Genomic DNA, 11,718 nt, shown 5'->3' on the forward strand with positions numbered 1-11,718 from the left:
TGAAGGGGAGAGGTGAATGGAGGCAGGGCCATGAGGCAGGCAGGCTTGAGCTGGGTTCAGCGACCTGGGTTTGCCTTCCCACTATTTGACCATGGGCAGAATCCCAAATTGCACCAAGGCTTGATATCTTCAACTTTAAAAGCAAATCCTATCATATATTTCACAGAGTTGTTGAAGGATCAGAAGTTCTGTTTATGATGCATTTAGTAGGTAGTAGAACTTTACCTACTGGTTTTCTTGTATGGCAGGTTAAGAACTGTCTGCCCCAAAGATGTCCACATCCTAATCGCCAGAACCTGTGGATATGTTACCTTAAATGACAAAAACAAAATAAAACAAAACAAAACCCTTGGCAGATATGATTAAATTAAGGATCTTGAGACAGAGAGGCTATCCTGGATTATCTGGTGGACCCAGTGTAATCAGAGGGGCCTTACTAGAGGGAGGCAAAAGGTCAGAGTCAAGGAGATGCGACAATGGAAGCAAAGGTCAGAGTGACGCCATTGCTAAAAGAAGGACATGAGCCAAGGAACGCAGATGGCCTCTAGAACTAGAAAAGAGAAGAAACAGATTCTCCTTAGAGCCTCCAGAAGGAACACAACACTTTGATTTCAGCTGATAGGACACATTTTTGGACTTCTGTCCTCCAGAACTTTGAAAGAATAAATTTGCATTGTTCGAGGCCACTAAGTTGGTGGTAATTTGTTATAGCAGCAACAGGAAACTAATAGGTCTACCTTTACCCAGAATAAAATAAGAAGCCAAATAATGAAATTAACATTTGGCAATCTCTCAGCAGCCCCTGGCACCTTCTCTTCTCAGATCTTTGTATTTCTCTCTTCCTTTCCTTTCTGTTTCCTTACATTGTTTTTCCTTTTGTTATTCATTTAACAAATACAGTCACCTGGATTTCTCTTGTGGAAAACTCCCCCAATATTCCCAAATGTCTCTCAGCACTGGAATTCCATGGCCATGTATTTGTTCCTTTGAATTTTTGTTAATATCTTGTTCCAAAATGTATTCCATACCATAACCTGCTGTACTGACATTAAAAAGTAGGTATGAGGCTGGGCGCAGTGGCTCACACCTGTAATCCCAGCACTTTGGGAGGCCAAGGCGGGCAGATCATGAGGTCAGGAGATTGAGACCATCCTGGAACACGGTGAAACCCTGTCTCTACTAAAAATACAAAAAATTAGCCAGGCGTGGTGGTGGGCACCTGTAGTCCCAGCTACTCGGGCGGCTGAGGCAGGAGAATGGTGTGAACCCAGGAGGTGGAGCTTGCAGTGAGCTGAGATTGTGCCACTGCACTCCAGCCTGGGCAACAGAGCAAGACTCCGTCTCAAAAAAAAAAAAAAATGTAGGTATGGCAACGATGTCTTTCTTTTTTTTTGAGACAGAGTCTCACTCTGTCGCCTAGGCTGAAGTGCAGTGGTGCCATCTCGGCTCACTGCAACCTCCGCCTCTCAGGTTCAAGCAATTCTCCTGACTCAGCCTCCTGAGTAGCTGGGATTACACACCCAGCTAATTTTTGTCTTTTTAGTAGAGATGGGGTTTTGCCATGTTGGCCAGGCTGGTCTTGAACTCCTAACCTCAGGATCCACCCACCTTGGCTTCCCAAAGTGCTGGGATTACTGGTGTGAGCCACCACACCTGACTGATGTCTTTCATTTTTAAGTCATTGTATTCCAATTGCAAATTAGTAAATTTAATCCAGAATACAGGGCAAATACATATAAAAAACCCAGAGAGTGATAAGATAAAAATCACCCATCAGAAAAAATTGCTGTTGGCCGGGCATGGTGGCTCACACCTGTAATCCCAACACTTTGGGAGGCTGATGTGGGCAAATTGCTTGAGCCCAGCAATTCGAGACCAGCCTGGGCAACATGGTGAAACCCCTATCTCTACTAAAAATACAAAAAATTAGACAGGTGTGGTGCATGCGCCTGTAGTCTCAGGTACTCAGGTGGCTGAGGTGGGAGGATTGCTTGAGCCTGGGAGGTCAAGGCTGCAGTGAGCTGAGATGCCAGTGTACTACAACCATGGCAACAGGAAGAAAAAGCAAGGAAGGAAGGAAGGAAGGAAGGAAGGAGAGAGAAAGAAAGAAGGAGGGAGGAAGGAAGGAAAAAATTTGCTGTTAACATATTTTAGTGTATTTCTTTTCAGTGGTTTTCCTGACTACATATGTCTGCATATAAGCATATATTTATTTGTTCATTTTACCAAAAAAGGGTTTTACATCCTAACAGTATTTTGTAAATTCTTTTCAAATTGATATTTTCCAATATTAATATGCAGTTTTTAATAGAATAGCTTTAATAGTCCTTAAAATTTTTAATAGATTCATTACGCCAAGATCTTCAAGGACAGGTAAGACTGCCCCACTAAGCTGGGAGGCACTGAGGTAGGGAGAATCCCTCGCATTCTCTTTGTGGAAAAACAAGCCTCACCTCTGAGCAATAGTCTAAACTTAAATTTCAGGCCGCACTTTTCAGAGTGGGTTGTGCTTATCCTGTTCATTATAAATCCCTTTATGTGTTTGGCTTTTTAATACCTGATTTATTATATGTATTTTAAGGCCCCTCTGAGGAATCTGACTCATTTGCAGTTAGTGCAATTCATCCTTAAAAACCAAATGATGAATTATCAAGTTAGCAAAAGGGTCTTGTTTGTTAAATAATGTTGTTTTCAACATAATATATTTTATTATATTTAATCAGTAGTTTCCCCTTGGCTATTTCTTTTTTAATTCAGTAGAAGTGTGTGTGTGTGTGTGTGTGTGTGTGTGTGTGTGTGTGTGTGTGTGTGTGTGTGTTGAGTTTGATCTGAGCCATTTTCTGTGGGTAGGTAAAATCCATTTGCCAATTTTTGGCCAAGGCTAGTCCTTGTACAAATGGGAGTAGAATACTGTAGCAAAGAACATGGGTTCAGGAGTCAAACTTATTTTCAAATGAGGCTCTGACATTTCCTACCTATGTGACCTTTGACCAAATTATTAACCTCTCTAAGTCTGGGATTTCTCATATAGAAAATGGAGGCAATAACCAATTCTGCCTTACAGAATTATTGTGAGGATTCAATGAAATCAGCAGTGGTGGAACCAAGAAGTGACTTGTCACTTGTTGGGGCTTTAGAGTACTTTTACTACACATGCATAATCGCCATCAGCTGTCTTAAGCAATCCCAAATAAATTTAAGAAAAGAGGCCAGGCACGGTGGCTCACGCCTGTAATCCCAGCACTTTGGGAGGCCAAGGTGGGCAGATCATGAGGTCAGGAGATCGAGACCATACTGGCTAACATGGTGAAACCCCGTCTCTACTAAAAACACAAAAATTAGCCGGGAGTGGTGGCTTGTGCCTGTAGTCCCAGCTGCTTGGGAGGCTGAGGCAGGAGAATTGCTTGAACCCGGGAGGTGGAGCTTGCGGTGAGCGGAGATCGCGCCACTGCACTCCAGCCTGGGTGACAGAGTGAGACTCTGTCTCAAAAAAAAAAAAAAAAAAAAAAAAAAAAAAGACAGGAGTCTCCCATGCCACCTCAAGTCCCCTAGCCCTGCTGTCCAACCAAATTACATTCTAAAACCTGCCCCATATGGGGATTCTGGAGCTTCTGAAGATAATGCATGTGTGTCACTGTATTTGTCTGTTTTCACACTGCTGACAAAGACATACCCAAGACTGGGCAATTTACAAAAGAAAGAGGTTTATTGGACTTACAGTTCCACATGGCTGGGGAGGCCTCACAATCATGGCTGAAGGCAAGGAAGAGCAAGTCACATCTTACGTGGATGGCAGCAGGCAGAGAGGAGCTTGTGTAGGGAAACTCCCCCTTATAATACTGCCAGATTTCATGAGATTTATTCACTATCACGAGAACAGCATGGGAAAGACCTACCTCCATTATTCAATTACCTCCCACCAGGTCCCTCCCACCACAACACATGAGAATTCAAGATGAGATTTGGTTGGGGACACAGCCCAACCATATCAGTCACTTAGCACAACGCCTGGTACATAGTATGTAAACATTAGCAATCACTAGTACTATTATTGCAATGAGCCAGTTTACCAACACAGATTGATTTTTCTTTCCTTATACATGGTCACATTCATAAAGGATGGTAAAGAACATACCTCCCCTTCCTACAGTGGTTCAATCCACCGTCTTGTCAAGAAATTCACTGAATTCCAATAACGTATTTCAGCTTGTCAGTACTCACCAATTTCCATTCATTCAGACCCTCCTAACTTGCTTTATTCTAAACAGGATTTAAAACTGCTATTTTTTTTTTTTTTTTTGAGACCGGGTCTCACTGTCGCCTAGGCTGGAGTGGAGTGGCGTGAACATGGCTCACTACAACTTCTGCCTCCTGGCTCAAGTGGTCCTCCCACCTCACCCTCACGAGTAGCTGGGACCATAGGCATGAGCCACTACATTTAGCTAATTTTTGCATTTTTTTTTGTAGAGATGGGGTTTTGCCATGTTGCTCAGGCTGAAAACTGCTAACTTTTGATGTACTTTTTCATATTGAGAGGTGACAGCGTGCTGGCAGTCCTCACAGCCCTCACTTGCTCTCAGTGCCTCCTCTGCCTGGGCTCCCACTTTGGCAGCACTTGAGGAGCCCTTCAGCCCACTGTTGCACTGTGGGAGCCCCTTTCTGGGCTGGCCAAGGCCGGAGCCCACTCCCTCAGCTTGCAGGGAGGTGTGGAGGGAGAGGTGCAAGCGGGAACCGGGGCTGCGTGCATGCGGCGCTTGCGGGCCGGCTGGAGTTCCGGATGGGCGTGGGCTTGGTGGGCCCCCTCACTCGGAGCAGCTGGCTGGCCCTGCCAGCCCTGGGCAGTGAGGGGCTTAGCACCCACGCCAGAGGCTGCGGAGGGTGTACTGGGTCCCCCAGCAGTGCCGAACCACCGGCACTGTGCTCAATTTCTCACCGGACCTTAGCTGCCTTCCCGCGGGGCAGGGCTTGGGAACTGCAGCCCGCCATGCTTGAGCCTCCCACCCCCTCCATGGGCTCCTGTGCCGCCGGAGCCTCCCCGACGAGCGCCACCCCCGCTCCACGGCGCCCAGTCCCATCGACCACCCAAGGGCTGAGGAGTGCGAGCGCATGGCGCGGGACCGGCAGGCAGCTCCACCTGCAGCCCCGGTGCGGGATCCACTGGGTGAAGCCAGCTGGGCTCCTGAGTCTGGTGGAGATGTGGAGAACCTTTATGTCTAGCTTAGGGATTATAAATACACCAATCAGCACCCTGTGTCTAGCTCAGGGTCTGTGAATGCACCAATCGGCACTCTGTATCTAGCTCAAGGTTTGCAAACACACCAATCAGCACCCTGTGTCTAGCTCAGGGTCTGTGAATGCACCAATCGGCACTCTGTATCTAGCTTAAGGTTTGCAAACACACCAATCAGCACCCTGTGTCTAGCTCAGGGTTTGTGAGTGCACCAATCGACACTGTATCTAGCTGCTCTGGTGGGGCCTTGGAGAACCTTTATGTCAATACTCTGTATCTAACCTGATGGGGATGTGGAGAACTTTTATGTCTAGCTCAGGGATGGTAAACGCACCAATCAGCGCCCTGTCAGAACAGACCACTGGGCTCTACCAATCAGCAGAACGTGGGTGGGGCCAGATAAGAGAATAAAAGCAGGCTGCCCGAGCCAGCAGTGGCAACCTGCTCGGGTCCCCTTCCACACTGTGGAAGCTTTGTTCTTTCCCTCTTTGCAATAAATCTTGCTACTGCTCACTCTTTGGGTTCACACTGCTTTTATGAGCTGTAACACTCACTGCGAAGGTCTGCAGCTTCACCCCTGAAGCCAGCGAGACCACGAGCCCACTGAGAGGAATGAACAACTCCAGACGTGCCGCCTTAAGAGCTGTAACACTCACTGCAAAGGTCTGCAGCTTCACTCCTGAGCCAGCGAGACCACGAACCCACCAGAAGGAAGAAACGCCAAACACATCCGAACATCAGAAGGAACAAACTCCAGACACGCCAGCTTTAGAACTGTAACACTCACTGCGAGGGTCCGTGGCTTCATTCTTGAAGTCAGTGAGACCAAGAACCCACCAATTCCGGACACAATATGTGGTCACTTGGCTTTTCACTTCTCTTTTATTAATTTTTCTCTTCTTTTTAAAAAACTTTTTGTATTTCTGATTATCCAAGTAAATATTTCATTGTAGTAGTTGACAAACTTTAAATACATTTCTTTTTTTCTACATGTAAAAATTTTCTATGTACCAAAACATTTTAATGTATAAGAAAGAACAGAGCTGAAATCGTATCATATGTATAATTTTGTGTCTTGCTATTTTTACTCAAGCCATTCCTATGTCATTACATACTTTTAAACATTTCTAATGACCACCAAATGGATGTTCCACAAATTCTCCATCATTCCTTAGTGCTGAATATGTAAATTGACTGGAATTCCTCCTTGTTTATTTTAAATCGGTGTGTAGAGGGTGAAAATGGTGCAGGTGTTGGTAACAAACAAGAAGAGGAAATATATCACGGCCAGTGTGTTTTGGATATATGTATGGATATTTTCTGTGGTTGGAAGTAGGAAACATAGACAGTCATAGCCAGATCAATGGAACTTAACATAAGTGGAATGTTCTGGAACATGTACATGCATATCAGGGTTTCTAAAAGGTTGAATAATGATGAAGCATATGATATCCTATACCTATGTTAACACTTTTCTCCCTTTCTTTACCTTGTTTCAAGAAGGATTTAGGGTGAACTCAACAAAAATAAAACAACTCAATCAAAAACGGGCAAAGGACTTGAATAGACATTTCTCCCCATCCCCCAAAAAAGATATACGAATGGCCAATAAGCACATGAATAGGTGCTTAACATCACTAATTATTAAAGAAATGTGAATCAAAACCATAATAAGATACCACCTCACACCTCTTAGTACAACTACTATAAGGGAATAGAAAACTCAGAAAATAACAAGTGTTGATGAAGGTATGAAGAAATTGGAACACGTGTGTCTTTTAGTAGGAATGTAAAATAGAAAACAATATGACTGTTTTCAAAAAAATTTAAAATAGAATTACCATCTTATCCAGCAGTTCCACTTCTGGGTATATATCCAAAATAATGGAAAGCAGGGTCTCAAAGAGATATTTGTACACCTGTGTTCACAGTAGCATTATTCATTATAGCCAAAAGATGAAAGAAAGCCAAGTGTCGGCCACTGATGGATGAATGGACAAGCAAAATGTGGTATACATACAATGGAATATTAGGCTTACAAAGGAAGGAAATCCTGCAATATGCAGAATGAATGAATGAAACTTGAAGATATCATGCTAACTGAAAGAAGCAAATCATAAAAAGACAGATCCTGTATGATTCCACTTATATGAGGTACCCAGATAGTCAAATTCATAGGGACACACAGTAGAATGGTGGTTGCCAGAGATTGTTGGGGGAGAATGGGGAGTTGTTTAATGGGTATAGAGTTTCAGTTCTGCAAGATGAAAAGAGTTCTGGACATTGGTTGCACAATAAGGCAAATATATTTAACACTACTGAATTGTACACTTAAACATGGTTAAGATGGTAAATTTTATGTGTATTTTACTACAATTAAATTTTTTTTTTTTTTTTTTTTGAGATGGAGTCTCGCTCTGTCGCCAGGCTGGAGGGCAGTGGCGTGATCTTGGCTCACTGCAACCTCTGCCTCCTGGGTTCAAGCAATTCTCCTGCCTCGACCTCCCAAGTAGCTGGGACTACCGGCACGCACCACCAAGCCCAGCTAATTTTTGTATTTTTAGTAGAGACAGGGTTTCACCGTGTTGGCCAGGATGGTCTCGATCTCTTGACCTCGTGATCTGCCTGCCTTGGCCTCCCAAAGTGTTGGGATTACAGGTGTGAGCCACCATCTCTGGCCTCATAAATTAAAAAAATAAAAAATTTAAAAAATAAAAAAATTATTCCCATATATGATCCAGTTGTTCCCGACAACAACCTAGTGAAGGAGCAGGCTGAGTGTCATTATTTCAGAGTAGGGGAGATCCCCTTGTAGGGGTGTCATGGCATTCCCACAGCTTCTAGGGGCAGGGGGTGGCTACCCACTGCAATCCCTCTCAGGTCTATCCTGGCATCCCCAGCAATACAGTTTGCTCCTTTCTGATCCTCAGTTCATTTGGCTGCCTGTGCCTTATTCTCTGTGTTGCCATCTCCTTATTTCTGCAGAAGATGCATTGCAGGATCCAGTGTGCTCCCTTCCTCATTCACTCTTCTAACTTTGGAGACTCACTCAGGAACCAGAGGTCCTCCTGGCTGCCCACTCAGAACTCTACAGAAAGCTCAGAGTTGGCATGTCAACCTCCCCCAGAAAAATGAACAGAAGTTAAGTCCAATTAAGAGTTTCGGTTTGAGGAGTTCTGACAAATGATACTCTCATGTAACACATACTCCGTCAAGATACAGAGCATTTCTAGTACCCAAGAAAGTTTCCCTTCCCAGTCAAACTCTCTCCCCCAAGACAACCACTGTTTTGATTTTTTATTCCCTGAGAAATTTAAATTATTCTTTTGGGTTGGGGGTGGGGTAGGGGTGTGGGTGTGGGAAGAGATGGGTTTTTGCTGAGTATTCTTCCCAAGCTATTGTTTATGCCAGGACGTGGGTCCTATTAAATGAAAAAAAAAAAAAAAAAAAAGAAAGAAATAACTTCCTTTGTTTCTCCTTGCATTTTAGCCATAGCTTCCCTTTCCTTGGGGGCAGTGGAGGCCAAGGTCTAGTTCGAGAGAGGGTAAAGAAGGGTGACGCATTAAAGAAGGGAACACCTACACACACACACACACACACACACACACACACACACACACACACACATTTTATATCTCGACACTCCACTATCTCCATTGTTGGTGCTTTTTCTAATCCCCTAATTATAGGAATTTCCCAAGCCTCTGTCCTCTGTCTTCTATTACTACTTATAAAACTCTGACCTGTCACATGTGGTCCAATTAAGAAATTCATGGAACAGATAATAAGAGGCCACTTAGGTGGTAATAACATTAATGTAGTATCCTGTCCCTCCAGGAGTTTACTGCTTGGTGGTGACAACTGACATGCTAACAGCTAATTTACATTCACCCGAAATCAAATCCTCCTCTTGTGTTCTCTTTCTGGATGGTTGGAACCAACACTACCCATTTACAACCCCAGAAGCCTTCCTCCCTCTTCTTTCATCAATTCCCCCATGCCCTGAACCAATCAGTCACCAAGTCTACTAACTTTGCCTCTAAAGTATGTCTCAAATGCATCACTCTTCTCTACCTTAGTTGTCACGAGCCCAGCTCAGGATACCCTCACCCCTCCTCTGGACCATGACCTCCTAGCCACTGAAGCATCTGTCTCAAATGCCAATCTGACCCTGTCAATTCCCTCAGTCCCCATGGGGAACTGTCCATAGGAAGCATCCACTATTCTGAACATCACAAACAAGGACCCCGATAATCTGACCCTGTCCACCTCCAGGCTTAGCTCCTGCTGCCTCCATCCTTTTCCTTCTACTCCAGCAACATGGCCCCCTTCTCCTGGCTGCTTCTAGTCACTGCTTAGGAACCCCCCACCCCAGCCCTGCAAACACACAAATATACTGGTATCTTGTTGCTGTGTTTCTATGGCAACCTGTGCCCTTCTCTCACTGTGCATCTCTCCCACCAGTCTATCTCTCCCACCAGTCTGACAGTTCCTTGAAGGCAAGAACCAAGCCTTGTTCTGCCTGTGTCCTCAGTGCTTAGCACACAGTAGGAGCACAACATGTGTCAGGCACTGTTTTAAGCACTTTTCACACATCACCTCATGACACTCTATGAGGAAGCTGTTATTACGGTGTCTATTTCACAGTTGAGGATAGTGAGAGATGAAGCAGCTTGCCTGAGATGCAACAGTCAGGAAGCAGCAGAACTCAAGCAATCGGGCTCCAAGGATGGCTCTTCAACACCATGCTCACCTGCCCCTCAATTTACATATGCTTGTTGAATGAATGGACGATGACCCGTTTTCACCTCCCCAGCTAAGTAAATTAAACAGTTCTCTCCCAATAAACATTAGCAATCACTAGTACTGGACACTGCTTCCTTTCCCCACATCTGCCTTCCATCATTCGCTCCTCCAGGGATTTTGGCTTTCACCTCTTTCTTCTCTCCCCTCCCGAAACCCATTCAGCCCCTCATCATGTCTAGGTGTTTAGTCTTGTTTTCCTTTTGAAACATCTGTCAGATTCACTCCTTCTCTCTCAGTCGCTGTCATCCTGGTCTGGACCTCATCCCTTCAGGCCACATGACCTTAGCAGTGTCCTTACTAGTTTTCCTGACTTCAGTAACTTAGTTCTTTGGGATCTTGAGGTTTCCACACATTTTTATTTAACTATCACAACAACCCATGAACTAGCTGTTATTATTTATGTTTTATAGATGAGAAACTGAATGATAGAGCCAAGGTTTAAACGGGGTTTGTGTTGCTCCAAGGACTGTGCCATCTCCAGATTGGTGACCTTGGGCAAGTCGCTTAACCTCCGAGTCTCCGATTTCTCATTTATAAAATGGGCATTATAGCAGTAATTATCACATTAAAAGAGCAACTGAGATAACACTTAACACCCTGCCTGACACACACACAGTAAGTGCTCAGTGATTTTCAGCAATCAAAGTCCACAATCCCCGTACACAAATTCCACAGCATATCTAGCATATGAGTTGGTTAATGGTTCTGGGCAAAATGTTTTCTGGAATAGTTCTTGAACCACAGTGAGAGGAAGTTGTCATACCTGGCCCCTTTTTTATGCCTCGAAGGTGCGCCCTCCTGAGAAGCACCATATGCTGTATGAAAAATTACTTTACATGGTTATTTGCAGAATGTACAGCAACAGAAAGTACACCCCATCTGGTGGAAAGTGCACAGAATCTGCAGTTCTGCCCTGTCCAGGCTGTGTGACTACAGGAAGTCTTGAAGCCTCTCTGAACTTATTTTCTCATCTACAAAATGAGAAAAATGGATGGTGTGGTGGCTCACGCCCGTAATCCCACCACTTTGGGAGGCAGAGGCAGGAGGATCACATGAGCTCAGGTGTTCGAGGCCAGCCTAGGCAATATACTGAGAGCCCCAACTCTATAAAAAATTTAAAAATTAGCCGGGTGTGGTGGCACTCACCTGTAGTCCCAGCTACTTGGGAGGCTGAGGCCAGAGGATGGCTTGAGCCCAGGAGGTCGAGGGTGCAGTGAGCTGTGATTGTGCCACTGCACTCCAGCCTGGGTGACAGAGAGAGACCCTGCCTCCCAAAAAGGCGGAGGGGGGAATAATACTTTCCCCCAAAGGATACTGAGATGATGCATACACAACCTTTAGCACACTGTCCAACACAAAGTAAGACCTACATAAAGGATCTGTGTAATATCATAATCCGATACTATGCTTCATTTTAAGTCGAGGACCAGATAGATTTATAAATTACATACTGTCAAAATTAAGTATTAAAAGTAGAGGAAAGGTAAGAAGATTTTGCAAATCAGGTACAACTACAGCTCATCCTGAAAAGCCGACTGCCTACCTCTGAGGCAACAAGCCGCTCCTCACCCTCAAGCTCGAGGAGAGGGCCGTAGAAGGCCGCCCACCTCCACCGCCCCGAAGGCTCCGCCTCCAGGGAAGAGGGACGCAGGCCCAGGCCCCGCCCACTGGGGGGGGGGAAG

This window comes from Nomascus leucogenys, chromosome 12 (assembly GCF_006542625.1).
Source record: "Nomascus leucogenys isolate Asia chromosome 12, Asia_NLE_v1, whole genome shotgun sequence".
NCBI lineage: Eukaryota > Metazoa > Chordata > Mammalia > Primates > Hylobatidae > Nomascus > Nomascus leucogenys.